General features: G+C 39.1%; 1 pseudogene; it reads left to right on the top strand.

Moving 5' to 3' along the window:
• Positions 1-3,548: 3,548 nt before the first annotated feature.
• LOC109558331 (small ribosomal subunit protein eS6 pseudogene) lies at positions 3,549-4,301 on the top strand (annotated as a pseudogene).
• Positions 4,302-6,862: the final 2,561 nt, after the last annotated feature.

The following is a 6,862-nucleotide window of genomic DNA, read 5'->3' as shown; positions in this document are numbered from 1 at the left end:
TAACAGTGTGATAAGTGCCATAATAAACAATTGACCAGCAAATGATAGGAGACCATTGTAAAGGATAATATTGAATTGTGTTTCAAAGGATAAGTAGAGTTTTGCTAAATGAATGTATGGAAGACAATTTTGGAGAAAATATCACTTAAGGATGGAGAGATATTCTGAGAACTTGAAGTCTCTATGTCTAAATTATGTCCCAAACTCCTAGGAGAATGACATTATAGTAAAAAGAGAAAGTTAGAGGACAATAATCCTATTAAACTTGTGCTAAAACATGCAGATGACACCACCCTTATGGCAGAAACTGAAGAAGAAATGAAGAGCCTCTTGATGAAAGTGATAGAGGAGAGTGAAAAAGTTGGCTTAAAGCTCAACATTCAGAAAACTAAGATCATGGCATCCGGTCCCATCACCTCATGGCAAATAGATTGGGAAACAGTGGAAACAGTGTCAACAGTGTCAGACTTTATTTTGGGGGGCTCCAAAATCACTGCAGATGATGACTTCAGCCATGAAATTAAAAGACACTTACTCCTTAGAAGGAAAGTTATGACCAACCTAGACAGCATATTAAAAAGCAGAGACATTACTTTGCCAACAAAGGTCCATCTAGTCAAGGCTATGGTTTTTCCAGTGGACATGTATGGATGCGAGAGTTGGACTATAAAGAAAATTGAGTGTGGAAGAATTGATGCTTTTGAACTGTGGTTTGGAGAAGACTCTTGAGAGTCCCTTGGACTGCAAGGAGATCCAGCCAGTCCATCCTAAAGGAGATCAGTCCTGGGTCTTCATTGGAAGGATTGATGTTGAAGCTGAAACTCCAATACTTAGGCCATGTGATGAGAAGAGCTGACTCACTGGAAAAGACTCTGATGCTGGGAAAGATTGAGGGCAGGAGGAGAAGGGGATGACAGAGGATGAGATACCCTTCACTCTCCTCCCTCCCCGTACCATCCCTCTGGGTCATCCCAGTGAACCAGCCCCAAGCATCCAGTATGGTGCATTGAACCTGGACTGGCGATTCGTTTCTCTGGCCCCCTAAAACAGGCATTCTATAAATTTTTTCTCCAGAGATTTTCTTGGTATTTTTGGAGTCTATTTTCCATAATAAAAACATGCTTGCTTTGTTAAATTTTAAATCCTTCTATTATGCTAGGCTCCAAAATAAGTATTTTAGACTCATTATTTCAGTCAGCTATTAGTCTGATGTTGGACTGGCTACATCAGACCTCTGTGTAAGTTTAAAGAAAAACAAAACTATTCCTTTCTAATTTTATGTTATACGCATATTTCATTTATTAACCATCTTCAAGGTACCAAGCTTTTCTTCATGGGATTTTATGGACTGTAGCCTGCCAGGCTCCTGTTCATGGAATTTTCCAGGCAAGAATATTGGTGTGGGTAGCCAATCCCTTTTCCAGGGGATCTTCCTACCCAGGGATCAAACCCAGATCTCCTTCAATGCAGGTGGATTCTTTACCATCTGAGCTACCAGAGAAACCCCATATTGAAATACATTTGAAATAAATATACATGATTAGAGATTAAGCTGGACTTAATCATAAATGTTTTATTGTAGCATTTATATACCTGTTAAGTATAGGCTAGTGTTCTTTGCAGGGATGAGAAGACCTAAAAGCTGTTGGAATTAGCTCAACTGTGCCCATATATAATGTAATGTATTACATTTTGCTGAGGTCACAGACTCCTGCTATGTCTCTCTTCCTTCTCTCTCCTTTCCTTGATTTTACCTCTTTTTTTTTTTTTTCCTGAGAATAATTTGAGAGCCAAATGTGGAGATGTAGAGCTTAGAAGGACTGAATCAGTGAATTCTAGGCATTTATTGCAGGACATTATATATTCTAATGTGAAAATCAGTATTTTTGTTTTTTTAATTTTTTCTTGCTGCTATGGAATGATTCAAATTTTCATAGCAGCACTGCTATATACCTGCCTTACCTGCAGAATGTATCTGAAAACGACTATTCCTTATGTTTGAAAAAAATATTTAAATGTTTGTTTGTTGGTTGACTTGTCAATTTTTAATCAACTTTTATTATATTGCCTAAAAATCTATAGTGGAAAAATAGAAGGTCTTTATAGATATAGATGGATAAAGAATAAGTGGCCAAATGAGAGGAAAAGTATCCATGGCAGCTTATGAATTGGGCTCTACAATGTGAAGACTTGAGTCTAGAAGAGTGGCAAAGGGTATGTGGTGTGGGGATTCCTATAAAGTAGTGGTTAAGTAGACCAAGAGAGGTACCACTCTGAATAACTAAATATTTTGAGGAGTTACATTAGGTAGAGGTCTTTACCTGACTATGAGCTTTCATCCTTCAATTCTTTAGTTCAGCTATCAGCCAGTTTATCATGCCACATACCTCAAAGTGAAATTCCATCCCTTTTGCTACCAAAGTCACAACTCTGACTGACCAGCAGCAATAAGGGATGCCCACCAGTTCAACAGAATCTTGCTCAGTAATCACGTGACAACTATAGATTTTGCCTTCCCTCTACTTCTTAAGACATATGTAAAACCCCAGGGGAATCCCTGGATTTCTAGCAGAATATTGAGGAGGAACTTTTTCCTGATCTCAGAGGTTTATAATGGAACAAACTCAAGACTCTGAAGTCAGGATGAGACATAGCATTGTATAACTAGTGTCAGTTTCACAATGCCGGCCCTGCCTTTGGCCACCATATATATCATAAAACAGTAATGGTAGAAAAAGTGAGTCGTCTTGTTGTCTGAGGCACTTGGGGTTAGAATTCAGAAAGCACTAACATGGCAACGAGGGAGAAAAATGTTTTTCACTAATTCACAGGCACTGAGATTAACATAGGATCCAAACATAATTTTAAAATAGCTAATGTTCTTCTCTAGATCTTCCAGTCTCAGAAACTTCTCACACTTCTCTTTTGGAAAAGCATCTGAAATATTAACTTGCTTTGAAAATTAAGTAATGTAATAAACATAGCTAGTCCCATACCATTTCAATGCATGGTAGCTTTTACTACTAATTACATATTATTATTAGAGAAGGAAATGGCAACCCACTCCGTTATTCTTGCCTGGAATATCCCATGGACAGAGGAGTTGGCAGGAAACAGTCCACAGTGTTGCAGAGTCAGACACGACTGAGCGACTAAACACCAGCAGCATATATTATTAAATAAAGACATGGGTGATCAGTTGTGGTTGACTGTGACCCCATGGATTGTAGCCCGCCAGGCTCCTCTGTTCATGGAATTTTCAGGCAACAATACTGGAGTGGGTTGCCATTTCCTACTCCAGGGTATCTTCCTGACCCAGAGATCATACAGAATCTATACATACAGCTTACAAAATCTGTACACACTCATATACTAGAAAAAGAACTTTGTTATATCAAGTGATTTGCAACTATGAGTGGCTTGAGAAAATTGTATACTGTTACTTCTTACTGTTGGGGGTCTTTGTTCCTTTTCTTGACTTCCAAACCTTCAAAGATACTAATACTGGCTCTTTTTTGTGGCACCTCAGAGGCTGTCAACCACTTCAGAATGAAGCTGAACATCTCTTTCCCAGCAACTGGCTGCCAGAAGCTCATTGAAGTGGACAATGAACGAAAACTTCGTACCTTCTGCGAGAAGCATATGGCCACAGAAGTTGTTGCTGATGCTCTGGGTGAAGAATGGAAGGGTTATGTGGCCCGAATCAGTGGCGGGAACAATAAGCAGGGTTTCCCCATGAAGCAGGGTGTCTTGACCCATGGCCAAGTTCACCTGCTATTGAGTAAGGGACATTCCTGTTACAGACCAAGGAGGACTGGAGAGAGAAAGCATAAAAATCTGTATGGGGTTGCATTGTGGATGCCAATCTGAGTGTTCTCAATTCGGTCATCGTGAAAAAAGGGGAGAAGGATATTCCTGGACTCACTGATACTTCAGTGCCTCATCGCCTGGGTCCAAAAAGAGCTAGGAGAATCCGTAAATTTTTCAGTCTCTCTAAAGAAGATGATATCTGCCAATATGTTGTACGAAAGCCCCTAAACAAAGACAGTAAGAAACCTAGGACTAAAGCACCCAAGATTCAGCATCTCGTGACTCCACGAGTTCTGCAACACAAACGCCGGCGTATTGCTCTGAAGAAACAGCGTACTAAGAAAAACAAAGAAGAGGCTGCAGAATATGCTAAACTTTTGGCCAAGAGAATGAAAGAGGCCAAAGAAAAATGGCAGGAACAGATTGCCAAGAGACAGAGGCTGTCCTCTCTTGCAGAAGAGAGCTTCTACTTCTGAGTCCAGTCAAAACTGAGATGTTCTAAGAGTAACAAATAAATAAGATCAGACATCAAAAAAAAAAAAAAAAAAGATACTAATACTGGACGTTAGAACCTATAAACTATGATACTCAACCAGATCCTTTCATTTCTATGAGTAGCTATATACCCCCATTGCTTGATAAGATACTTATCGAAAACTACATGCTAGAATGTATAAATGTGAGTGAAGATCTTATTGAAGACAAGAAAATTATATTGAAGATCTTCATAAATAAGAGTACATGTGTTGTGCTTTCAGACTGTTTCTCTTCTGATCTATTTTCCTCTCTGGAGTCAGCATGATCAATTATGAGTAAAGCTGGAACACCATGACCATCTCAAAGCCAAAAGGCCACATTCGCTTGCTACCCTCTAAGCATGAGCACAGTTTCGGTGCATTCTGAGTGTTACAATATTTCAATTACAGTTCTTTCCCAATTGTCTTTGTTGTTCTTTCCTTGTTCTTGTTGTTGTGATCACTCTACCCTTTCCATTAATCAGAAGGTTTTTATATATTTATAGCCAACCCCATTCTGAGGAACTAGTTTATTCTTGGCAAATCTTCATATTTAGCATCTAGCTCAATGTCATATTTTATATGTATTCTAAATTACTTATCATTTTGACATATCAATAAATAAATAACCATGGGGCAACTGGAATTATGGTTAGAATTCAAAATCACTGGATGTGCCTCTTACTACATCCAGATCTAGACATAAAAGTTAGTGAAAAATCTTCAACTCCATAATGGCAATACTACTGAAACTCAGGCCGTTGGGAATGTGGGTTTGTGTAACACAATTAACTAAAGACCTCTGACCAAAAAAATGCAGGTTGAAGGAAAAGTGACATAAAATGGGTGAGAAAGACAGCAGAAATATTTGGAACCAGTCTCTTATATTCACTTGTCCTGGAACATTATTCCTTTTTACATTCTATATTGTCCTAATATGTTATATAAGGAGAAGTGACTTTTTTTTTTTTTTTTGCAACTTAGTTTAAGGCTATAGAATATCCAGATGTGAGTGTGACTACAACAGTTAAGAATTATGATTATCTTGTGACCCAATGTACACAGGATTTCTAGCTTCTATAGCTTGATCAATGAAAAGAAATAGAGGAAAACAACAGAATGGGAAAGACTAGGGATCTCTTCAAGAAAATCAGAGATACCAAAGGAACATTTCATGCAAAGATGAGCTCGATAAAGGACAGAAGTGGTATGGACCTAAAAGAAGCAGAAGATATTAAGAAGAAATGGCAAGAATACACAGAAGAACTGTACAAAAAAGATCTTCATGACCCAGATAATCACGATGGTGTGATCACTGACCTAGAACCAGGCATCCTGGAATGTGAAGTCAAGTGGGCCTTAGAAAGCATCACTATGAACAAAGCTAGTGGAGGTGATGGAATTCCAGTTGAGCTATTCCAAATCCTGAAAGATGATGCTGTGAAAGTGCTGCATTCAATATGCCAGCACATTTGGAAAACTCAGCAGTGGCCCCAGGACTGGAAAAGGTCAGTTTTCATTCCAATCCCAAAGACAGGCAATGCCAAAGAATGCTCAAACTACCACACAATTGCACTCATCTCACACGCTACTAAAGTAATGCTCAAAATCCTCCAAGCCAGGCTTCAGCAATATGTGAACCGTGAACTTCCTGATGTTCAAGCTGGTTTTAGAAAAGGCAGAGGAACCAGAGATCAAATTGCCAACATCCGCTGGATAATAGAAAAAGCAAGAGAGTTCCAGAAAAACATCTATTGCTGCTTTACTGACTATGCCAAAGCCTTTGACTGTGTGGATCACAATAAACTGTGGGAAATTCTGAAAGAGATGGGAATACCAGAACACCTGATCTGCCTCTTGAGAAATTTGTATGCAGGAAGCAACAGTTAGAACTGGACATGGAACAACAGACTGGTTCCAAATAGGAAAACGAGTATGTCAAGGCTGTATATTGTCACGCTGCTTATTTAACTTATGTGCAGAGTACATCATGAGAAACGCTGGACTGAAAGAAACACAAACTGGAATCAAGATTGCCGGGAGAAATATCAATAACCTGAGATATGCAGATGACACCACCCTTATGGCAGAAAGTGAAGAGGAACTACAAAGCCTCTTGATGAAAGTGAAAGTGGAGAGTGAAAAAGTTGGCTTAAAGCTCAACATTCAGAAAACAAAGATCATGGCATCCGGTCCCACCACTTCATGGGAAATAGATGGGGAAACAGTCAGATAAACTCAGACTTTATTTTTCTGGGCTCCAAAATCACTACAGATGGTGACTGCAGCCATGAAATTAAAAGACGCTTACTCCTTGGAAGGAAAGTTATGACCAACCTAGATAGCATATTCAAAAGCAGAGACATTACTTTGCCAACAAAGATTCGTCTAGTCAAGGCTATGGTTTTTCCTGTGGTCATGTATGGATGTGAGAGTTGGACTGTAAAGAAGGCTGAGCACCGAAGAATTGATGCTTTGGAACTGTGGTGTTGGAGAAGAGTCTTGAGAGTCCCTTGGACTGCAAGGAGATCCAACCA

The sequence above is a fragment of the Bos indicus genome, chromosome 5 (genome assembly GCF_029378745.1).
Source record: "Bos indicus isolate NIAB-ARS_2022 breed Sahiwal x Tharparkar chromosome 5, NIAB-ARS_B.indTharparkar_mat_pri_1.0, whole genome shotgun sequence".
In the NCBI taxonomy this organism is placed as follows: domain Eukaryota; kingdom Metazoa; phylum Chordata; class Mammalia; order Artiodactyla; family Bovidae; genus Bos; species Bos indicus.
This window is presented reverse-complemented; position numbering and strand designations above follow the sequence as displayed.